The sequence below is a fragment of the Tachyglossus aculeatus genome, chromosome 19 (assembly GCF_015852505.1).
Source record: "Tachyglossus aculeatus isolate mTacAcu1 chromosome 19, mTacAcu1.pri, whole genome shotgun sequence".
Classification (NCBI taxonomy): Eukaryota; Metazoa; Chordata; class Mammalia; order Monotremata; family Tachyglossidae; genus Tachyglossus; species Tachyglossus aculeatus.
The window spans coordinates 3,085,721-3,111,363 of NC_052084.1; the positions used below are offsets into that span (position 1 = coordinate 3,085,721).

The 25,643-nt window shown below is 45.6% G+C and overlaps 1 protein-coding gene across 1 annotated transcript in view; it reads right to left on the reverse strand.

Moving 5' to 3' along the window:
• The window catches only part of GREM2 (gremlin 2, DAN family BMP antagonist), a 54,963-nt gene extending 29,546 nt beyond the window's left edge, over positions 1–25,417 (reverse strand). Inside the window, exon 1 of the mRNA XM_038761427.1 lies at positions 25,215–25,417. The gene's annotated coding sequence lies outside the window, so the exon portion shown is untranslated. The remainder of the gene's footprint in view (positions 1–25,214) is intronic.
• Between the last annotated feature and the right edge of the window lie 226 nt (positions 25,418–25,643).

Here is a 25,643-nt window from a genome sequence, read left to right on the forward strand (position 1 = left end):
CTCCATTCTGTAAAAGTAGTTTTCACTACATACTTTTCAAGCATATGGTAGAATCAATCAGCTGATCGGTGGTCTTTAATGAGTGCTTACTGTGTGCAGAGCACTGTACCAAGCACTTGGGAGAGTACAATACAACTTGTGTGCCATGGCAACTTACCGTGGGCAAGTCACTTCACTTCTCTGGGCCTCAGTTACCTCATCTGTAAAATGAAGATTAAAGCCATGAGGCCACGTGGGACAGGGACTGTGTCCAACCTGCTTATTTGGTATCTAACCCAGTACTTAGTACAGTGCCTGGCACGTATTAAGCACTTAAATACCATAAAAAGTACTCTCAGCAGATGTGCTTTTTGAAAAGTACACTATTAAGTATTTCAGAGGTTTGTCAACCACTCTGATCGTCTTGAATTTGAAGGGAGTTGTTATTTTTTTAAAAAGCAATCAATCATTTAGTTGGATATTTTGAGCGCTTACTGTGTACAGAGCACTGTATTCAGTGCCTGGGAGAGTGCAGTACCACAGAGTGAGTAGACACATTCCCTGCCCACAATGAGCTCACAGTCTAGAGGGGGAAATGGACATTAATATAAATGTAGAAATTATGGATATGTACATAAGTGCTGTGGGGTTGAGGGAGGGTTAACTAAGGGAAACAGAGCAAAGCAGAAGGGAATGAAAAAAGAGGAAATCAGGGCTGAAGGGGAAGTTTCCTTGGTGATGGCGAGATACGCCTTCAGTAAGGCTTTGAGTGGGGGAACAGTAATTGTCTTTAGGATATGAAGAAAGGGGACATTCCAGGCCAGAAGCAGGATGTGGGAGAGAGGTTGGCAGTGAGATAGACCAGATCGAGGTACAGTGAGAAGGTTGGCATTGGAGGAACAAAATATGTGGGGTGTGTTATAAGAGGAGAGTAGTGAGGTGAGGTAGGGAATGGCAAGGTGATTGAATGCTTTCAGGCCAGTGGTAAGGAGTGTCTGTGCGATGTGGAGTTGGATGGCATTAGAGGTTCTTGAGGAGTGGAGAATCATGGTCTGACCATTTTTGAAGAAAAATGATCTGGACAGCAGACTGAAGTGTGGATTGGAGTGGGCTGGGAGGTCAGCAAGGAGGCTGATAAGGTAATCAAGGAGGGATAAAATAAGTGTCCAGATTAATATGGTAGCAGTTTGGATGGAGAGAAAAGGGTGGATTTTCATTCATTCATTCATTCAATCGTATTTATTGCAGAGCACTGTACTAAGCGCTTGGGAAGTACAAGTTGGCAACATATAGAGATGGTCCCTACCCAACAACGGGCTCACAGTCTAGAAGGGAGAGACAGACAACAAAGCAAAGCATGTGGACAGGTGTCAAGTCATCAGAATAAATAGAGATAAAGCTAGATGCACATCATTAACAAAATTAATAAAATAGTATATATGTACAAGTAAAATAGAGTAATAAATATGTACAAACATATGTGCAGGTGCTGTGGGGAGGGGAAGGAGGTAGGGCGGGGGGGATGGGGAAGAGGAGAGGAAAAAGGGGGCTCAGATGTCGTGAAGGTTGAGCCGACAGGATTTAGTGATAGATTGAATGTGTGGGTTGAATGTGCATGGGAATTCAAGGATAACACCAAGGCGATGTGGCTTTCCTAAGGTCACACAGGAGACAAGTGGCTGATCAAGGATGAGAACCCAGGTCCTTTAACTCCCAGATCCATGCTCTACCCACTAGGCCATCTGCTTCTCAGCTTTCCAACTTCCTCTCCTCTTCTAGCCGGTATGGATTGCTTAAGACCCCGAGATAATAGCCTAGTTATCTCTAGACTCTAAGCTCACTGTAGACAGAGAACATTTCTGTTATACTGTTGTATTCTCCCAAGTGTTTAGTACAGTGTCCTGCAAGCAGTATGTGCTCAATAACTACTACTTACTGACTGACTGACACAAGATAGAAGGGAATCTTGCTTTAGAAAACTCTCTGGTGAAAGCGGCTCCGCAGCCTTCCTCCAGAAACTAACTCAGAATCATTCTTGAAGGTGCTTTGTGAATCCATTTGTAAATAGCCAGGGGAAATGTAATGTTCCTCAGCTCACAGCATCAGAGAGGTTAAGCCACTTGACTAAGGTAATTCAGCAGGCACAACTAGAATTACAGTGGAGATGTTCTGACTCTTGGAACCTAGAAGTAGCATTGCCTAGTGGATAGGGTATGGGCCTGCTGAGTCAGAAGAACCTGGGTTTCAATCCCATCTCTGCCCCTTGTCTTCTGTGTGAACTTGGGCAAACCATTTCACTCCTCCTTGCCTCAGTCACCTCATCTGTAAAATGGGGATTAAAACTATGAGCCCCATATGGGATAGGGACTGTATCCAACCTGATTATCCTTTCATCTACTTCCATGCTTAGTACAGTGCTTGGCACATAGGAAGTCCTTAACAGATCGCACCATTCTAGTATTATTATTATCGAATCCTATCTGGGCATATATGTACTCCAAACCACCTGAAACACTTAATAGTAGTAGTAATAATAATGATTATAATAAAAATTGTGGTATTTCTTAGTCCTTAGTTTGTGGACAAGCACTATGCTAAGTACCGCAGTAGACTTAAGTTCTAAATGGTATATTATTATAGTACAGATTATATTATTACAAATGTATGGTATATGGTATGATTTATTCATATTAACATCTGTCTCCCCCTCTGGACTATAAACTCATTATGGGCAGTGAACGAATCTGCTAATTCTGCTGTACTCTCCCAAGTGCTTAGTAAGTGCTCTGCACATAGAAAGTGCTCAACAAATACCATTGATTGATTGATTGATATAATATGATCAAATCCCAGACCCTGTTCCTTGTGGGACTCATTTAAAATATACACGGTTTCTTAAGCATTAACTCTTGTACATTTCCCCTTGCCTTCATCCTCCTCTCTGTAAATGATTTCAATTTCTGACATCCTGCTACATTGGAAGACCCTTGAGGTTTCTTGCCTAACAACTCTACTGTGCTCTCCCAAGCACTTAATTCAGCACTCTGCCCAAACTTGGTGCCCAATGATTTCTCTTGATTGATGGAAACCCCAGTGTAAAAGACTTATCAAATCCAAACTCTTCAGGGGTAAAAGTACTGTGAAATCTTCTCAGAAAGAGTCTGGCCAAAAGAGTTAAGAGATTAATCAAAATCCCCTGAAACCCTGTTTAGCAGTTTCTCTTTTCCCTTAAGCACAGAGCACCAACTAGCCCTCCCAGATTTAGCCGGCCTGATTTAAACCGATTACACTCTGGGTTTTCAGGCGATGTTAAGCTTAGGGCTGAAGCCATTTATTTGGGTATCAAATATTTTGGAAAATAGAATAGAGTCAGGATCAGAGGGGAAAAAATTAGAAGCAACATGACCTAGTGGATACAGCATAGGCCCGGGAGTCAGAAGGACCTTGGTTCCAAACCTGGCTCTGCCACCTGTCTGCCTTGTGACCTTGGGAAAGTTACTTCCCTTCCTCTGTGCCTCGGTTACCTCGTCTGTCAAGTGAGGATGAAGACCGTGAGCCGCATGTGGGACAGGGACTGTGTCCAGCCTGATTAGCTTGTGTCTACCCCAGTGCTCAGTACAGTCTCTGGCACATAGTACATGCTTAACAAATGCCATTAAAAAAAACAATGGTCAGTGAAAGTTCCCAGTCCAAATCCATTCCCTAAGGCCCTGTGAAGGTGGGTAAGATGAGAGAGGCTTTCTCAGGGGGCCTTTCCAGAAACGTGGACGCAAATAGCACATTCTGGCCACTGGGCCCCTTGGGTAGAGCCGTGTGAAAATTGCTCAGGGAAACTCGAAACCACTCAAAAGTTCGGGGCCGCCCCGTTGAAGGTTTGTCTGTATTCCCTCAGTGTGGCAATACCCAGCAAATCGCTCAAAAGCCAGAAGTGTCATTATTATTATCATTAAAGAAGTAGGGGAAAGAGCCTGGGGCTGGGAGTCAGAGGACGGGCATTCTCATCCCGGCTCCACCACATGTCTGCTGTGTGACCTTGGCAAGTCACTTCGCTTCTCTCTGCCTCAGTTCCCTCAACTGTAAAACGGGGATTAAGACTGTGAGCCCCTTATGGGACAGGCACTGCATCCATCCTGATTATCTTGCATCTACCCCAGTGCTTAGAACAGAGTTTGGCACATAGTAAGTACTAATAATAATAATGATGATGACATTTATTAAGCCCTTACTATGTGCTAAGCACTGTTCTAAGCTCTGGGGAGGTTACAAGGTGATCAGGTTGTTCCACAGGGGGCTCACAGTCTTAATCCCCATTTTACAGATGAGGTAACTGAGGCACAGAGAAATGAAGTGACTTGCCCAAAGTCAACCAGCTGACAAGTGGCAGAGCCGGAATTTGAACCCATGACCTCTGACGCCAAAGCCCGTCTCTTTCCACTGATCCATGCTGCTTCTCAGTAAGTGCTTAACGAATGCCACAATACTACGACTATGACTATCCCAGCTCTGCCAAATGTCAGCTGTGTGACTTTGGGCAAGTCACTTAACTTCTCTGTGCCTCAGTTCCCTCATCTGTAAAATGGGGATGAAGACTGTGAGCGCCCTGTGGGACAACCTGATCACCTCGTAACCTCCCCAGCACTTAGAACTGTGCTTTGCACATAGTAAGCACTTAATAAATGCCATTATTATTATTATTATTATTATTATCATTATATTTGTTAAGCATTTACTCTGCAATTGTGGTATTGGTTAAGTGCTTAACTTTGTGCCAAGCACTGTGCTAGGTGCTGGGGCAGATACAAAATCACCAGGATGGTCACGTCCCTGTCCCACATGGGGCTCATAATCTAAATAGGAGGGGAAACAAGCATTGAATCCCTATTTTACTGATGAGGGAACTGAGGCACAGAAGAGTTAAACAACTTGCCCAAGGTCCCACAGCAGGTAAGTAGCAGCGCTGGGATTAGAACCCACGTCCTCTGACTCCCAGGCTGGAGCATTTTTCACTAGGCCGTGCTGCTTCTTGTCAGTTGTCTAAGAGGCTGCTGGCCCCATTTTTTTCATATTTAATGTCTGAAAAATAGGCGTGTAGATACAAGATAATCAAATTATTCATTCATTCATCTAATCATATTTATTGAGCGCTTACTGTGTGCAGAGCACTGTACTAAGTGCTTGGAAAGTACAAACTAAGTGCTTGGAAAGTACAAGTCTGTTCCCTGTCCCTTAAAGGCCTCACAATGAGAGAGAAAGAGAGAGAGAGAGAGAGAGAGAGAATAAGAGCCAGTATCATATAATAATGAAAATAATAATGGCATTTATTAAACGTTTACTATGTGCAAAACTCTGTTCTAAGTGCTGGGGAGTTTACAAGGTGATCAGGTTGTCCCACGTCGGGCTCACACTCTTAATCTCCATTTCACAGATGAGGTAACTGAAGCCCAGAGAAGTTAAGTGACTTACCCAAAGTCACACAGCTGACAAGCGGCGGAGCCGGGATTTGAACCCATGACCTCTGACTCCAAAGCCCGTGCTCTTTCCACTGAGCCACGCTGCTTCCCTATCCACTCTGAGTAGTGCTATTTCCCTAGATACGTGGAAGAAAGGGGCAACCTTCACATCGACATCAGTGGTATTTACTGAGCGCTTATTATGTGCAGAGCACTGTACTAGGCACTTGGGACTTGGAAATGGGTGGAGAGAAGCTGTATATATGTATATATGTTTGTACATATTTATTACTCTAATTTGTACATATCTATTTATTTTATTTTGTTAGTATGTTTGGTGTTGTTCTCTGTCTCCCCCTTTTAGACTGTGAGCCCACTGTAGGGTAGGGACTGTCTCTATATGTTGCCAATTTGTACTTCCCAAGCGCTTAGTACAGTGCTCTGCACATAGTAAGCGCTCAATAAATACGATTGATGATGATGATGATGATGATGGAGGCTTGGTTCCCCATCTTGGCCAGGCTATGATGGAAACGTATGACTTATGGCACCTGGTTAGGATGACCTCTAGGTTGAGGAGGTGAAGGTTAGAGTCTAGGCCCCGGCTCGGACATTACGGAACAAATGCAGAGCTGGTGGAGGGGAAGGTATGATGGGAACTTGGATGGTGGATTGAAGGCGACCGATTGTTTAAGCCAAATTTTATGCTTGGACTTTGAGTCCCCAGCTAAACCCAGGGGAGAACTGAAATTCCGAGTGAATGTTCGTTAATCAAAATAAACAATAGATTGTTTCTCCTTTCTGAAACCTCAGGTTGGCGTGTTTCTCAATACTTTCCCCATCCACGGGTCCGTGTGGTGACTATCTGTACTGAGGAATTGCCATTCCTTTCGCTGGGTTGGCCCGAGGCCTGCAGAGTGGTGCTGTTGGGTAAGCTCCCACATGTTGTCACTAGCTGTAATTCCATGAAGTTGGAGGAGGAGGAACAGGAGAAGGAGGAGGAGGAGGAGGATGAATTCCCTCCAACAATCCAGTCCGCAAACTTCACTCCTCTAACTATGCCTCAATCTCCTCTTTCTCAACACCAACCCCTTTCCCATGTCCTCCTTCTGGCCTGGATCTCCCTCTCAATTCATATACTACAGACCATCACTCTCCCCACCTTCAAAGCCCTCCTAACACCACATCTCCTCTAAGACACCTTCCCCGACTAAGCGCTCCTTTCCCCTACTCCCTCCCCCTTCAGCGTCACCTATGAACCTGAATCTGTACCCTTTGAGCACCCAATAGTCACCCCATCCTCAGTCCCACAGGACTTAGGTGCATAGCCTTAATTTACTTATTCACTTTAATGTCTGTGTCCCCCGCTAGACTGCAAGCCCTTTGTGGGAAGGGAAAGTATTTACCAACTCTGTTGTATTCTTCCAAGTGCTCATTACATTGCTCTACACAGAGAAAGTGCCCAATAAATACCATCGGTTGAAGTAGCAGTAGTAGTAGTAATGATAGTAGTAGTAAATGTATTACATTGTACCCTCCCAAGCACTTAGTAAGCACTCAATAAATATGCTTGATAATTGAATGAATGAATGAAAAGTAGTAAATGTGACACTGAGAATAGTAGTAGTAATATTGATAATATTTTATTTTATTGATAGTATATTGGGAAGCAGTGTGGCTCAGTGTAAAGAGAAAGGGCTTGGGAGTCAGAGGTCGTTGGTTCTAATCCTGGCTTCGCCACTTGTCAGCTGTGTGACTTTGGGCAAGTCACTTAACTTCTCTGTGCCTCAGTTACCTCATCTGTAAAATGGGGATTAAGATTGTGAGCCCCACATGGGACAACCTGAACACCTTGTATCCCCCCAGTGCTTAGAACAGTGCTTTGCACATATAAGCGCTTAACAAATACCATCATTGTTATATTGTACTCTTCCACGCACTTAGTACAGTGCACACAGTAAACAGTCCATAAATACGATGGATTGATTGATAATGGAGTAGAAGTAGTATTAATTGTAATAGTGGTAATAGAAGTAGTAGCAGTAGTGAAAATATGTCATTCTAATTTTTGAGCATCCACTTCATTCTTGGCACTAAACTAAGTCTTAGGAAAGGACAATTGATTGTCAATAATCAATAATTGACAATACGATTGATTGACAAAAGAAGCAAAAAGAGAGTGAAATTGGCAGATCAAATGCAGCCAAGGGTACCAGAAAGAGGATCTGAAGACCCTGGTTCCAATCCCAGTTCTGTCCCTGAGCTCCTGTGTGACCTTGGCCAAGTCACGACCTTTCTGGACCTCAGTTTCCTCATCTGTAAAATGAGGATATGACACCTGCTCTCTCTCCATCTTAGGCTGTGAGCCCAATCTGATCATCTCGTCTCCATTCCGGTGATTAGCACAGCGCTTGTTGTGTTCTTTGCATTTAAGAAATACCGTCATTTAATGATTCTGTAGGTGGGTGGATTTATATGTGTGCCCATCCATGTTCAATTCAATCAGAAACACCTCAGAGTACTCGATCAGCTTTGTGCTTTAAAGGAGATCAGAGAGAGAGAGAGAGAGAGATGCAGAAAGAGAAATAGAGAGAGACAGAGTGTGAGAGGGACAGTAGAAGAGAGATATAGGGACAGGTCGTAGCAGAGAGATGGCAAAGAATGAGGGCTAGACCTTAGACTCAGACTGCCAACTGGCCATTTTAGTTCTTGTGTGACTTTTCTCTTGCTTTTCTACCATTGTATTAGCAAGCAGATCTAGAGAGAAAACACGTTACTTATTATCCACTCAGTCAACTATCTTTGGCAACCAGGAGCAAATAGATTAGGGGCTACAGAAGTACAAGCTGTAATTGGGTTAGATACATTCAAAGCCCTTACAATAATAAAATAATAATAATAATAATAATAATGACATTTATTAAGCACTTACTATGTGCAAAGCACTGTTCTAAGCACTGCAGAGGTTACAAGGTGAGCAGGTTGTCCCACGGAGGCTCACAGTCTTAATCCCCATTTTACAGATGAGGTAACTGAGGCCCAGAGAAATTGACTTGCCCAAAGTCACCCAGCTGACAATTGGCAGAGCTGGGAAGGTGAAGGTGAAGCTTACAAGGTGAAGCTTAATTGGAAAATCATTCTGGCTGCCTAGAATCCGATAGCACTTGACTCCTCTTTCCCCAGTGACATTTATTTTTCTAAGATAAGGATGTGCCTAAGAGCTCCCCATTCCCCCCACACCCTGACACCCAACGTGTTGACAGTAGTGTCCAGAGCACTGCCATCCCCACCGCAAACACTCAATAAATATCTGTTGCTGACGATGATAGATTCCCTTAAACTCATCACTCACTCGCTAATCTTCATCTCTCTAACTGGCGCTTTGAGGTGGAAGGATTTCCTTAGCAGTTTTCAAACAAGGGCTTTAGAACTTGTAAAAGGGTCTGACAGCAGAACGTCACTTGTTTTCACCTTACTAATCTTTACTCTTTAGACTTCAGAGAAAGGAAGACATAGCAGCTCTAATTCCCTCCCAGCACTAAAAAAACAACGAAAACTTTAGAAGATTTGCTGTCACTGACATGATAGCCTCTTAGCATGGTCCTTTTAGGAAACAAAGCTAAATGCTTGAAATCAAACCTCATCCCCTAATGAACCAACTGCCTATTTTTGCACTCTCTCAGATGTGATAGCTTACAAAATCCATTTCCTGAGCAAAGGACTTTAAAATGGGACACAAATTAGCAGCAAAGGAAGCCTGGTCTCTGCTCCTTCTTTTCTGCTCTACATCGTCATACGCACATATTACGGATATGAGAACTTTTATCTGAGAATCTACTTGGCCGACACTTCAACCCTTCAAAGTAGAATGGATTCCCACATCAACCATTTAATCAATCAATCACATTTATCCAGTGCTTACTGTGTACCAAGCGCTTGGGAGAGGACACTATAACATTCTCAGAAGTGGAGGCCAGGGCTTCAAATCCTCACTGCTGCTGCAGTGGACACTGAACCCTTCCCACTATCCATTCCTTTCCCCCCTCACTCCACCCCCTCCCAGCCCCTCTGCCTTGACAGAATGATGAAGGCTTTGAAAGTGAAAAAAAGGACAGGATCCCTTGTGATCTTTAAAGCTGTCTCCCTGTCTAAGCCTTCCCCTGGCTCAGAGAGGATTGGGATTTGCCACTAACAGGTGGTGTCAGGAATCAAAGCTCTAATCCCCTGGAGGCCTCTGGGTGTTCGGTTACTTTTCCCTCACTGTAGGTGGAATCCCTATCTGGCCCATTAGTTTAATGCTTCTCTGTGGAAAAGGCCCCGGGAAGGCAGCATCCTGGAGAGGGCGCTGGAATTTCCAAGATTCCTGCAGGGAATTATTTACAGCTCAGGGAGACTTCTCCCTCAAACTGGGAACCGTGGCAGGAGTGGGACAAGAGCTGTTGGAACGGTGTAGCAGATAATTCCACCTTTATAAAATAAACTTCTCTTCCTCCTGGTCCCTGGGTGTATGTTACATCATAATAATAATGATTGTGGTATTTGTTAAGTGCTTACTATGTGTCAAGCACTATACTAAGTGCTAAGAGCCAAGATAATCAGGTCCCACATGGGGCTCACAGTCTAACTAGGAGGGATAACAGGGATTGAAGCCCCAGTTTGCAAATGCGGGAACTGAGGCATAGAGAGGATAAGACTTTTTCTGCATTGTCTATATATTAGGATCTGTGCCCTTGGACATTTGATATTTGCCCCAACCCTACAGCACTTACGTACAAATCTTGAATGTATATATTATAAATCACTTTTTATTCACATTAATGTCTGTCTCCCTTCTAGACAGCAAGTCTGTTACGGGCAGGGAACATTTTTGCTAATTCTGTAGTACTCTCCCAAGCTCTTATAGTACAGCACTCTATACACAGTAAGAGCTCAATAAATGTCATGGGTCGTTTGATAGGAGTAGATGGGATTCACTTGGCTAAGTTCATGGCAGAATGAGGCCTTGGCTACGTTACCAAGTAGTGACTCATTTCCAAGATGCTGACAGAATAAATCTGGAGAATATCGGCCAATTCCACTAGCTAACTTCAATCAATCAATCAATCGATCAACCATATTGATGGAGAGCTTATTGTATTTTCAATCGTATTTATTGAATGCTTACTGTGTGCAGAGCACTGAACTAAGCGCTTGGGAAATACAAGTTGGCAACATATAGAGACAGTCCCTACCCAACACGGGCTCACAGTCTAGAAGTGGGAGACAGACAACAAAACAGAACATGTAGACAGGTGTCAAAGTCGTCAGAACAAATAGAATTAAAGCTAGATGCACATCATTAACAAAATAAATAGGATAGTAAATATGTACAAGTAAAATAAAAAGAGTAATAAATCTGTACAAATATATATACAAGTGCTATGGGGAGGGGAAGGAGGTAGGGCGGGGGGGATGGGGAGGAGGAGAGGAAAAAGGGGGCTCAGTCTGGGAAGGCCTCTTGGAGGAGGTGAGCTCTCAGTAGGGTTTTGAAGGGACGAAGAGAGCTAGCTTGGCGGCTGTGTGGAGGGAGGGCATTAACACTGTACTAAGCACTTGGGAGAGTATAATAGCACAATGTAACAGACACATTCCCTGCCCACAACTCTGTGGCAGAATGAGCTGAAGGGAACGGGTCTGTTTATTGTCCTATTGTACCCTCCCAAGTGCTTAGTACAGTGCTCGGCACAGAGTAAGTGCTCAATAATCACAATTGAATGAAGGAAGAAATGAATGAGGCCTTGGCTAAGACATGTATTTCGGAGCAGTGTCTCATTTCCCAGATGCTGAAGGAATAAGTCTGGAGAATATCGGCCGATCCCACTAGCTAACTTCAAATAATCGATCAGTCATATTGATCGAGAGCTTACTGTGTGCAGAACACTGTACTAAGCGCTTGGGAAAGTACAGTGGAGCAATATAACAGACACATTCCCTGCCCACAACTTCGTGACCGAACGAGGCTTCGGCTAAAAAATATATTACTGCGAGGTGCCTCGTTTCCAAAATGCTGAAGGAATAAATCTGGAGAATAGTGGCATAGAAAATCAATTAAGGAAACAACCAAACAGTCCAGAAGGGAAAGACCATTTGGGGTCCAAGTGATCAATCCAAGACCAAGGCAGAGTTCCCACTTTTTGTCTTGTCCTCTTTAGATGTGTGAGAGAGAGCCCCACAAAGCCACCTGGGAAATAGCTCCGATGATTCAGGCGAAGGGGACTCGTGGCTCCAAAGAAAATCCCCCAATGCCCCCTCGATCTCATCTATCTCTCCGCTGACCTCTGGCTCACGTCCTCTGGCCTTAACCCTATATATTCATATCTGACAGACCATCGCTCTCCCCACATTCAAAGCCTTATTGAAGGTACATCTTCTCTAAGAGGCCTTCCCCAGCTAGGCCCTCATTTCCTCCCTTCTGCATTGTCCTTATACTTGGATTTTCACCCTTTATTCACCCCTCCCTCAGCCCCACAGTCTTTAAGTCCATAGCCATCATTTATTCATTCATATTAATGTCTGTCTTCCCCCTTAGACTGCAAGCTGGCTGTGGGTAAGGAGTGTCATCCACCAACTCTGTTATACTCTCCCGAGTGCTTAATATAGTGCTCTGCACACAGTAAGTGCTTGGCAAATACCATTGATTGACTGAATATTAATGTCTGTTTTCCCCTCTAGACTGCAAGCTGGCTGTGGGTAAGGAGTGTCATCTACCAACTCCGTTATACTCTCCCGAGTGCTTAATACAGTGCTCTGCACACAGTAAGTGCTCGGCAAATACCATCGATTGATTGACTGATTGATCATGGTCTTTATGAAACGCTCCCTATGTGATGAAAGCAATTTGCTAAGTGATGGAGTGACTCAGATAGACAGAAGACTGTCTCTGCCCCATATGGCCCACAGTCAAAGAGGCAGGGAGAGCAGATATCTTATCCCCAATTCATAGATGAGGAAACTGAGGGTCAGAGAGATTGTGATGCAGAAATCCAGTGGGGCGAGAACCAAGGTATCCTGACTCCTCACTGTCAGTCAGTCAATCGTATTTATTGAGCGCTTACTGTGTGCAGAGCACTGTACTAAGCACTTGGGAGAATACACTAGAACAGTAAAACAAATACATTCCTTGCCCACAGCGACTCTGCTTTTTCTGCTCAGTGACACTGCCACACATTTAGTGGAAATGGACTTGAGGAAAAACATAAAACCATGGAAAATCACAGAAAACAGCACTCTCCATTTAGCAGATGAGGGAACTGAGGCACAGAGAAGTTAAGTGACTTGCCCAAGAGCACAGAGCATACAAGTGGCGGAGGAAATGGTGGATTGACAGTCAACCTTTGCATTTCATTGAAGTGGTGGATTTGGTAGACCTGACCTCAATAGCACGTCAACCGAAAAAAAATGATTTAAGTGCTCAGAGGTTAACATTTTCCTTAAGGCAGCGTGAGAGTTTCATTTGAAACCAAAAATCATATGAAGCTGAGTTTGTTTGCTGGAACCAGCGTGATGCCATTGGCCAAGACCCTACTTCACCTTAATTTGCCCTCCGCATTGAACTTGGAAATCATTCAGGCTTTCTTCTCCACATAGATTCAAATGATTTCTGACTGAATTTCCTGGTTTCGTTTGGGTATGGTAATAAATCCTCATTCTGACAGTGGGTCACATGTCCCGTCCTAACTTCCTGTTCTGGTTTCAGACAAAGCCACAAACCCACTGAGATTCATGGCTCTGGTTTGGTTGGGTTACAAAACTTTTCTAAAGAAACCATGAAACCACACAACAAACCTATACTCAGTAAGATTGCCAACCATTCCTGACTGACCTAATTAGAACGGTAATGAAAACATGTATCATGGAGGGGAAATCCTCCAAAGGATCCTTGTCAAGCTGAAAGAGAGGATTTCTTAGCCTTAACTCTTTGTCGGGATCAGAATGGATTTACAAGACTGGAAGCGTGCCACAGAACAAATGGAGATTTCTCCTTTCTTCCTCCCTTCCTCAACAGCGTTAGTTTGCCCACGTACATTTCAGTGACAGTGTAACTCAGAGGGACTGAAACTCGGATCTGAAATTGTTGACCGTTTGCTCCAAGTCCTATACTGTCCAGTGCAAATTAATTCCAATTACAGCCAGAAAGACTTGGGAGGAATTTATGATCAGGTCGGACACTACCTGTGTTCTACATGGGGCTCACAGTGTGAGGATCTGTCCACCTGTCTTCATCCATCCATCCCTCTTCCGAATCATCCATTTTTCTGTCCTTCTATCTCTCTCTGTCTACCAATAACCATTGATCCATCCAACTATCCACCCATTCATCTAACAAGCTACCACCATCTTGGATTCTTGGGTTGCCAAGGCAAGAAGTCTCTCACGTCCATGCTCTTCTCCCTGGTTTCTGCCAAAAAAGGCAGAAACATGCCTCCTTCGAACCCAGCACGCCGCCGAACCTGCCCCATCTTTCCCCCATCTCGATCATCTTCAACCAAACAGTAGCATGGAAGCAGCTTGGTGATTTGGATAGAGCATGGGCCTGGGAATCAGAAGGTCATGGGTTCTAATCCCGGATCCACCACTTGTCTGCTGGGTGGCCTTGGGCAAGTCACTTAACTTCTCTGAGCCTCAGTTCTCTCATCTGTAAAATGAGGATTAAGGCTGTGAGCCCCATGTGGGACATGGACTGTGCCCAACCTGATTCCTTTGAATCCACCCCAGTGCTTAGTACAGTGCCTGGCACATAGTAAGCACTCTACAAATGCCATAATTATTATTATCATTATTCTTCTTACTGCTGGATATGATCCGAAGCAGCGTGGCTCAATGGAAAGAGTGCGGGCTTTAGAGTCAGAGGTCATGGGTTCAAATCCCAGCTTTGCCAATTGTCAGCTGTGTGACTTTGGGCAAGTCACTTCACTTCTCTGGGCCTCAGTTACCTCATCTGTAAAATGGGGATTAAGACTGTGAGTCCCCCGTGGTACAACCTGATCACTTTGTAACCTCCCCAGTGCTTAGAATGGTGCTTTGCACATAGTAAGCACTTAATAAATGCCATCATTATTATTATTATTATTATCTGCAGGGAATTGGACTGTGTCCAGCCTGACTATATCTTGTATCTACCACAGTGCTTAGTACAGTGTCTGGCACAAAGTATGTGCTTAACAAATACCATAATTACTATTATCATTATTATTCTTACCTACTGTATCGATAAGATCTGCAGGTACATGGACCGTGTCCAACCTGATTATCTTGTATCCACCCCAGGGCTTAGTACAGTGTCTGCAACATAGTAAGTGCTTAACAAATCTCACTATTATTAGTAGTACTTTTTCTGATGGGTATATATTTTCATGTATGTCTACCTGTGCAGGAGTGTGTGCCGCCATGCCTGTGTCCATATGTCTACCTGGTGTCTGTCTGCATGAGCAGATCCATGCTGAGCGTGTATTTATATGTATTCATATGTTTCCAGTGTTTGTGCCTCTATTCCTCTGTTGAATTATTCGTTGTGATTTGTGCCTGTGTGTGCCTGGGTGTGTGTGTATATGTATGTGTTTGTGGGAGGTGTGAGGATGTTTATGTATGAATTGCATGTGTGTGTGTGAATGTGATTCCCACACAAAGCCTGGGTGCTTTTTTTGTTTGCTAATTTGATAATAAAGAGGTAAATAAGGACGCTTTTGACCTCATCGCTAATCGAACTTCAATTCTCCTGCCTCGTGTCACGTAGTTGTACCCAAATTTAGCAAAACAAACATTTGGCAATCTCGTTTCGTGAACTTGGGGAAAAAAATACCAGGGCTACGTATGACCTTTGGCTATTCGCTCTCTCCATCTCGTTACTGGCCAGTGCACAAGTGAGTGAGGAGAAGCCTGTTAGCCCGTCCTGCTGAAAGTCTGTCCAAACCCAACGTGGACCCCGAGATCCACACGACATCGCTTCAGCTTTCCTTCCCTTCTCCGGCATCCATTTCCCAAGAGAGGAACCCTCAGTGTCTCCTACAGAATCTTAAGAGCATTGTTTAAATCCAGTTGAGAAGTTGAAGACGCGAGGCATTCATTATAGAGTTTAGCACATAATAAGTGCTTTAAAAAACCATCATTATTATTTTAAGAATGATAAATAATCCATTGACTTATATTAATTCTGTCTCACCCCTCTAGACTGTAAGTTCATTGTGGGCAGGGCATGTATGTGTTTATCGTTCTACTGTCCTCTCCCAAGCACTTAATACAGTGTTTTGCAGACAGTAAGTGCTCAGTAAATACAACTGGATGATTGAATGAATGAAAGAGCAATAATAATAATAATAATAATAATAATGGCATTTATTAAGCACTTACTATGTGCAAAGCAGTGTTCTAAGCACAAGGGAGGTTACAAGGTGATCACAGGTTGTCCCATGGGGGACTCACAGTCTTAATCCCCATTTTACAGATGAGGTAACTGAGGCACAGAGAAGTCAAGTGACTTGCCCAAAGTCATACTGCTGACAATTGGCAGAGCCAGTATTTGAACCCACGACCTCTGACTCCAAAGCCTGTGCTCTTTCCACTGAGCCATGCTGCTTCTCTAATAATAATAATTATAGTACTTGTTAAGCCCTTGTTATGAGCCAAACACTCTACTAAGCATTGGGTAGATCCAAGATAAGCAGGTTGGACAAAGGCCCTGTCCCTCATGGGTTTCCTGGTCAAAAGTAGGAGGGAATGGGATTTAATATCCATTTTATAGATGAGGAGACTGAGGCACAGGGACATTAAGTGACTCGCCCAAGGCCTCCCGCGGAAGGTGACACTCCAAGGAGAGTCTGAAACGGCAACCGGCCGACTCAGGAGAGCGCCAGAGTCTTAATTTATCGTGCCCATGGCCCGTCGAACATCTCAACCACACCCGCACGCATGGAAAAGATTTCACCGACTGAGTCATCTTCAGACCCTGAAAGACAGCACGATTATAAATAGCTGCCCTTTGAGGTTCCAAGATGACTTTGCTGACAGCAAGATCTCGTCCATATGTATGAGTGGGGTGGAAGAAACTGAACCGTCCGTCTTCACACAATGTAACCGTCTGATTGTCTTCTGCTGCCTCGCGGCAGCTGAGAAGCCACATGGACTAGTGGCTAGAACCCGGGCCTGGGAGCCTGAAGGACCCGGCTCCTAATCCTGGCTTCGCCACTTGTCTGCTGGGTGATCTTGGGTAAGTCATTTCACTTCTCTGGGCCTCGGTCTGTAAAATGGGGATGGATGGTGATGGGATTTATTAAGTGCTTACTAGGTTCTAAACGCGGGGGGAGAAACAAGATAATCAGGTTGTCCCACGTGGAGCTCAAAGTCTTCATCACCATTTTACAGATGAGGTGACAGAGAAGTGAAGTGGTTTGCCCAAGGTCACACAGCAGACAAGCGGCAAAGCTGGAATTAGAACCCACATTCTCTCACTCCTAAAACCCGTGCTCTTTCCATTAGGCCACACTGCTTCTCGCTGGGGTAGGGATAATGTCCAAACTGATTAGCCTGGATCTACCCAGTGTCTGGCACATAGTAAGCGCTTAACTAATACCATTAAGAAAAATGTGTGTGTCTTCCCGATGTATCTTCTTGAGGGACAGTGTGGCCTAATGGAGAGAGGCCAGGACCAGGAGTCAGGAGACCCAGGTTGTAATCCTGACTCTGCCATTTGCCTGTTTTGTGGCTTTGGGCAAGTCACTTTGTCTCTCTGTGCTCGCCCAAGCCCTTAATAAACGCTTAACGGTTACCACAATTGTTATTATTATTTTGGGAAGGCCTCCTGGAGGAGACCGGATTTCAGAAATTCAGACTCGAAGCAGAGGTGGCGTGAAGGGCAGAGTTGGCATCCAGTGGCATCCATCCAGCGGCACCCCCGTGCCCACCACGTGCGATTGTAATGCAATGTCTCCCCTGGCATCAGAGACGCATGGTACAAAGGTGGTGAAAACTCGCTCGCTTATCGCGGCTGATAAGATTAGACTTCTCCCACGTGTCACAGGCCCAGGACGAGCTGTGGCGGAATAGGATTTAATCATTATAATAATAATTGTGGTATTTGTTATGTGTTTGTTACTATGTGCCGGGCACTGAACTAAGAGCTGACACAGTCCCTGTCCCATGTGGGACTCACAGTCTCAATCCCCATTTTATGGATGAGATAACCAAGGCACAGAGAAATGAGGTGACCTGCCCATGGTTACATAGCAGACAAAGTGGCAGAGCTGGGAATAGAACTCATGACCTTCTGAATCCCGGGGCCATGCCCTATCCATTATGCCATGCTGCTTCTTACAAGCTGTATTCCCAACTCATTTCTAGACTGTGAGCCCATTGTTGGGTAGGGACCATCTCTATATGTTGCCAACTTGTACTTCCCAAGTGCTTAGTACAGTGCTCTGCACACAGTAAGTGCTCAATAAATACTATTGAATGAATGAATATGTTGTTTGTCCAAGACAGTCAACTTAGCATTTCACCGTGGGCAAATCAAGCGTTCTCCGCCTCGATGTGTTCTTTCCTCACTCACTGGGTAAATAAAGTGTACGTGGCTCAGTGGAAAAGAGCACGGGCTTTGGAGTCAGAGGTCATGGGTTCAAATCCCAGCTCTGCCAACTGTCAGCTGTGTGACTTTGGGCAAGTCACTTAACTTCTCTGTACCTTAGGTACTTCACCTGTAAAATGGGGATTAAGACTGTGAGCCCCCCAAGGGACAAACTGATCACCTTGTAACTCCCCCCACAGTGCTTAGAACAGTGCTTTGCACATAGCAAGCACTTAATAAATGCCATCACTATATTATTATTATAGTGTAGGAGAGGAGAGTTTCAGCTTGGCATCCCTGTGGGAACGAGGGCCCTTTGTGGGCATGGCTGGAAACTTGGCATCAAGCACCCCCATAACGCTTTCCACCATGGTCCACTAGTCACTCCCCCACCTCCTGCCTTCCTCAAGGCTCATCCCTGGGTTTTCTCTGCCCATAAATGGTGACTTAGGACTCTTGGCCCTAAGGAAAATTGTTTTGAGAGAGTTACTGTATGGATTCAGAAGAATGTTCTTTCACTATTCTTCCCCTCTGAATCAGGTGGGTTCCTTCCTAGGAATGGGAGAATGGCCAGCCTCGAGATGGGAAGGTGGGGAGGTAGGGGTGGAAGGGGAAAAGGGTGAGTCCTGGGCCGGGGGTGTCAGGGAAGGGGAGGGAAGATGAGGACTGGTATAGCCAAGAAAACTGCTACTGCGTGCCAGTGATACTGGCAGAATAATAATGATTGTATTTGTTGAGCGCTTACTATGTGCCAAGCACTGTTCTAAGAGCTGGGGTAGATACAAGGTCATCAGGTTGTCCCATGTGGGACTCAGTCTTCATCCCCATTTTACAGATGAGACACAGAGAAGTGAAGTGACTTGTCCAAAGTCACAGAGCTGGCAAGTGGTGGAGCCGGGATTAGAACCCATGACCTCTGACTCCCAAGCCCAGGATCTCTCCACTGAGCCACATTGCTTCTCAGCTTGGCGGAAGTCATGACAGGGGCAGGAAAAGGTGTGACAAGGGTTGTGGACTCACAGAGGAGAGTCCGTTGTGAGGTGTTGGGTTGAACAGGGGACAGTAGGAGCTGGGGAGGAAGTGTCTGGGGCAGTAGTGGAATTCCCTGGAAAGAGCCAGGCTAGAAAATTTGTGTGAGAGACAGAGTGGATTCTGAGGCCTCATCCCTGCACTGATTCCCGGAATCCTCCCCTTTCTGACCCGCTGCTGCCCTTCCACAGTGCGGTTGGGATGTGGCTTGGTCAGTCAATCAATCATATTTATTGAGCGCTTACTGTGCGCACAGCACTGTACTAAGCACATGGGACAGTAAAATAGAACAATATGACAGACACATTCCCTGCCCACAGTGAGCTTACAGTCTGGAGGGCGAGTTCACCAGAAACTCCTCTGAGTCTGCAAGCATGATAGGAAAACCCTCCACCGACCTAAGTGAATGGATTCCCACGGATTCCTCTCTCCGGAGCAAGTTATTTTTCCTGGAAAGTAATCCTGCAAAGGGAGGGGAGCCTGCCATCTCCCCTCTTGACAAGGTACTGGGCAAATCAGTGGAATTACAACAGGAAAATGGAAATCCTGGATTCCTCAAAGCTGTTGCTTAACCTGTCTTTGACATCGCTCTCTCATACCCTTTAAACTGTAAACTTGTTTTGGAGCTGGGAATGTGTCTGTCATATTGTTCTATTGTACTCTCCCAAGTGCTTAGTACAGTGCTCTGCACACAGTAAGAGCTCAGTAATCTGGCTAATACCATCGCCTTGTCCCTGGGGTCACAACCCATGCCACGCTCCCTCTCCTGTGGAATTAGGAGGAGAAATCTGAGCTCCAGGGAATTCCAGGGAGAACAGAAGATAATGCTAAGTTTCAGTCAATCATTCAGTCGATCTATCAACGGTATTTATTGAGTGCTTTCAGCGTGCAGAGCACTGTACTAAGCACTTGGGAGAGTTTAAGATGACAGAGTTAGTTGACACGTTCCCTGCCCCTCATGAGTTTGAAGTCTAGGGAGGAAGACAGACACGTGGACAGGGAATGTGTCCATTTATTCTTGTATTGTACTCTCACAAGTGCTTAGTACAGTGCTCTTCGTGCAGTAAGGGCTCAATTAATATGAGCAAATGAATAAATAAATGAGTTACAGATATGAACATAAATGCTATGGGGCTGAGGGTGGGGTGAATGCCAATGCCTAGATGACCCAGAAGGGAGAGAGAGTCAGAGACAGAGCACATGATCATGGAAGGCCTCTTGGCAGAGGTGTAACTAATAGCTTAGTGGAAAAAGCATGGGCTTGGCAGTCAGAGGACATTGGTTCTAATCCCGGACCTGCCGCTTGTCTGCTGTGTGACCTTGGGCAAGGCGCTTAACTTCTCTGTGCCTCGGCTACCTCATCTGTAAAATGGGGATTAAGACTGTAAGCCCCATGGGGGACAACCTGATTACCTAGTACCTACCCCCGTGCTTAGAACAGTGCTTGGTACATAGTAAGCACTTAACAAATACTATTATTATTATTATTATTATTATTATTATTATTGAGGGGGAGAGTGGCGGTCTGGTCTTTGACAAGGAGGAGAGAGGGGGAGGACATGGAAAAAGGGTTGGAGCGCTTAGTCCTCCGCACACAGTAAGCGCTCAATAAATATGATTGAATGAATGAACAAGATCAGGAGTTAATACAGTGCTTTGCACACAGTAAGCACTCAATAAATATGACTGAATCGGGGCACGGTGAGCAAGCTGGCTGTAGAGGAGCAAAGTGTGGACTGTAGTAGAACTGTGAGGTTGAGGTGGGAAGGTAAGTGTCTTCAAACCTATTCATTTAATTGATTCAACCATATTTACCGGGCACTCACTGTGTGCGGAGCACTGTACTAAGCGCTTGGAAGAGTGTAATATAGGAAAAAGCCAACACAATTCCCTGTCCGCAGCGAGCCTGTAAGGAGTGCTATTTGATTCATTTATTCATTCATTCAATCGCATTTATTGAGCGCTGACTGTGTGCCGAGCACTGGACTGAGCGCTTGGAAAGTACAATTTGGCAACAGATGGAGACAAGCCCTACCCAACAACTGGTGAAGAGGAAAGGCACTGCCTTTCTCACAGCCTCCTAGATGCTCAAGGGTTCTCGAGGGCTTCGTAGTGGCGAATGTATGACAGGACACAGCGTGGCTCAGTGGAAAGAGCACGGGCTTAGGAGTCAGAGGTCATGGGTTCAAATCCAGGTTCTGCCACTTGTCAGCTGTGTGACCTTAGGCAAGTCACTTAACTTCTCCGCGCCTCAGTTACCTCATCTGAAAAATGGGGATTAAGATTGTGAACCCCACATGGGACAACCTGATCACCTTGTATCCTCCCCAGCGCTTCGAACAGTGCTTTGCACATAGTAAGAGCTTAACAAATACCAAAATTATAATAATTATTATTATTATTAATTTTCCCTTTTCCTTCCAGTGACCAAGAGGAAAATATTTTTCTGATTTAAGGCCTATATGTCCGAACTGCAAATACTGCCCTCTTCTGTCCTGTGCCTGCATATGTCCACCATTACCCAGGCATCTGTACTGGACACCAGCCCTGAATCCATTCAATCGTATTTATTGAGCGCTTTCCGTATGAGAGCACTGTACTAAACGCTCGGGAGGGAGAGAAGCAGAGTGGCTCACTGGAAAAGAGCCCGGGCTTTGGAGTCAGAGGTCGTGGGTTCAAATCCCGGCTCTGCCAATTGTCAGCTGTGTGACTTTGGGCAAGTCACTTCACTTCTCTGGGCCTCAGTTACCTCATCTGGAAAATGGGGATTAAAACTGCGAGCCCCCTGTGGGACAACCTGATCACCTTGTAACCTCCCCAGCGCTTAGAACAGCGCTTTGCACATAGTAATAATAATAATAATAATGATGGCATTTATTAAGCGCTTACTATATGTCAGCGGAGAGGGCCAAAAGATGCTTCATTTATTTCTGGAATGAAGATCCGTATCTTAAGCGCTTACTATAGTAAGCGCTTAATAAATGCCATCATCATTACTATTATTGCAGCCTGCATTCTCAGGGAATCTTCTAAGCCAGCCTTCCCTGAAGCTGACTTTTTCAACCTCGTTAAACCTTGGGCCTCTGACTCAAAAATAATAAGAACAATAATGATGGTATTTGTTAAGTGCTTACTACTGCGCCAAGCACTGTTCTAAGCACTGGGGTAGAAGCAAGATTATTAGGTTGTCCTACGTGGGGCTCACAGTCTCAAATCCCTGTTTACAGATAACTGAGGCACAGAGAAGTGAAGTGACTTGTCCAAAGTCACACAGCTGATAAGTGGTGGAGCCAGGATTAGAACCCATGCCCCCCAACTGCCATGTCCGGGTTCTTTCCACTGAGCCACGCTGCTTCTCCAAGGGATACGGATCTTCATTCCAGAAATATATGAAGCATCTTTCGGCCCTCTCCACCGACATTCAGACGCTCCCTGGCTTCCCTAGGTGGAGGCTGGCCATTTCTTTCTCAAGCTCTGATAGCCAAGCTAGACCTGGATGGCGACGCCTCAGAGATCACATGTGCCCAGCCCTTCCCGACCGAAAAGAGAAATCCCAAACGGATGTAAAATCAACCGGCATTCAGAGCCACACCAATTTACAACCCAGAGAACGTCAAAAGCGAAAAACATTTTTCATGGGATTGTTCAAAACGGCAGGGGTTCTGTCTCTGTGGAGAACCGAGCACATCTCAAAGCCTTCCTCAACTTTAACAAAGGCAAAACTCCCACACTGGGACACGAGAAGGGTAAGTGGATCCAAACCAAGCTGATTTATAGAAGCACCATGCAAATAATTTCCCGTGATGAAGTTGGCCCATTTTCTAGATGGAGCCAACCAAGGCCAAGAAGGTTCGGAATGTGTTTAAAGTCATCCAGGCATGATCGGGGTAAGAGAATTGAAGCCAAAATGAGCCCTCTCTCAATCGTATTTATTGAGCACTTACTATGTGCAAAGCACTGTATTAAGCACTTGGAAGAGTACTGTATGACAGATCTGATAGGCACGTTCTCGTTTCCATTAGACCAGGCTCTAGATGCAATGCTTGTCACACCTCTCCTGGCTGAGACTCTTGAAACTATTTTCACCTGACGTTCAGCCGCTTCCAGGAAAGAAGACCCAATCGTAGAGAAAATGTGACTCAAATATTGTCCCGCCTTGCACGTCCCTTTGAAGAAATCAATGGCTCCTCTCAGCCTAATGTGACTCTGGGCCTTGACCTCATCTTTATTCTGCTGTTAGACCATCCCAGCCTGAAACTTGCCAGTTTGTAAGTTACGCACTCCTGGATAAGGATCCGATATTGTCCCAACAAATCCGAGTGGGAAAGCTGAGGGAGGAGACGTTTATTTTGGAGTCGCTTTGAAGGACAGTATATAATATTATTCAAACTTTATCTCACCGGGAAGCCCAGGACAGCTGAATGGCCATTAAAAGCAGCCATAGAAAAACCAGTGAGAGATGGAAAGAGAGGTAGAAAATCCTCCTCCCTCATTTTGGTCCATCCTTGTCATTTAGAATGGACTTTAGTTGGCGAGAGTTAAGACTGCATTTCCTCAGATGTGAAATGGTCTTCTTTGGGGGGGAGTTTTTTTTTTCATCACATATTTTCCTTCTGATGCATGTGGGGAAAAAAGTTCACTACCCAGCTCATGTCTCTGAGCTAATTAAATGACTGCAAAGGGGAGGGGGGCCAGTTTCCCCATCTATATTGGGGCACATAAGGACCCTTGCAATGAAACTCCAGGCCCGCAGGGTTTCGAGTGAGGGGCCGTTGTGACATGCTCAGGGGATTCTTTGCAAAAGATAAACATAGATGCAATTCTCTGCCTCCTCTATCTGGTCTAACTGCAATCACAGCCGGGGTTCATATCCTGGAAGGCTCCAAGAGGAGGCCTCAGATGGGAAGACAAGGTCTCTTTCTCCCTCGGGAATCTTCTCCCGTAGACAAAACAGATCTTGGGATACAACCTCCTCCCGGGCATCCGGGCCAGGCGGCCTCAGTACCCAGAGGGTATATCAATGGAATCACTCCTGCACCTGCTGCCGGATCTCCCGCTCGGCTAAAATGAGCCGGGATTTTTAAGGCGGCAGTTTTTCCAGGCAGGAGGGACGCTCCTGCTGGAGATTCCAGCCGGCAGGAACCAGGACCATCAGTCGACAATCAGGCATCCGACGGGATTTCGAAGGACTGTCAGGTCTACCCTCCTCTGCCTAATGCTGGGCTGTGTGGATCTCATTCCGGGCTCTTCCATTTATCCTGAGGAAGCCCAGGGAGGCCAGGTTATGTAAATCCAATCCCACAGCCGAATGGGAACTAGGAGTGCCCTGGCTTTCTGGACGAGGCCAGTGAAGGCCTGGATGATCCCGCTGACTGCACGGCCCGATCAAACCTTACATCAGCACCATGCAGATCATCCCATTCCCAGCACGGATCCACCAGGATGGAAGCTGCCAGAATGACTGGGATGCGGGTTTGGCAACTGAAAATCCATCCCTAGCCCAAACCCAAAATGAACAAAAGGGCCATCTGAGCCCAGAGAGGGTCCACAGGCCTGCCCCCCACAACCCGACCCCCAACCCATCAATCTCTAGAGGGAAAAGGAAGTAGTATTTTGCTCCTGGCACATCCTAACATATTGTTCGAATCAAAATCAAGTCCATCCTGCTTCTTCAGCTATTAGAAGCGTGCCTCGGCTCTGACGCTTATTTGAGGTGAAAGGGGGAGAGGCCAAATTTAGATTCCGGTGGCAAATATCAGAAGATTATTTTCCCAGCTGTCAGACGGCTCTTTTCTTCCAATTACAAGTAATTAAAATGAAGGCACCGAAACGTCGCCTAACGAACGGTGCAACGGGCTGCATGAAACAGGCGCTGCCTGGTCTGAATATACGCCCCGAATCTCCCATGCTGAGCATTCTTTCGGTGAATGACCCTTCACTACAAATTCAAGAGGACGGGGTTTTCACAGGGTACAGTCGAGAAGGTGGGTACCGACGGGGTTTTCACAGGGTACAGTCGAGAAGGTGGGTGCCCTCTGTCTCTGTCTAAGGGACTAGTTTCATTTCACTTTCCAAAGCCACCAGAGGATGAGCTGCTGTCTTAAGGCCTGGAGAGATCAGAATGCCCACCCGCGTTGGATTAAGTGGGATAAATTCCATACCTGCGGTGACGCTCCGGTGCTCTCTCACCCTCGGCCTCTGGGTCCCTGTCTTCTCCCACTCTCGTCCGTGGGTTCTATAGTCCAATGCGATGGCTTGGGCTCCGTCCTCTCCACTTTCAACCCCCCTCAGCCAAGCTGGGCTTCGATTCCCCACCAAGAGCAACGGCTCAGCGTGGCAGCTTCGCTACGGATGTGAAAGGAGGACTGACGATTTTAGGTCTGACTGCTCTCAGTCCCCACACGGGGATATTATCGCAGGCTAGGTTTTCTATTGGCTCCGTTCGTCAAACAAATCACACCCGTCAACCTCCCCCCTCCCACCCCCCGCCTTCTCTGTTTCACTCAGCGCTCGGTTCTCAAATATTACAGCCACACACACTCCGGCTTCTAGCAACGATCCCCCTTTCCTCCATCAGGCTGTCAGTTTGG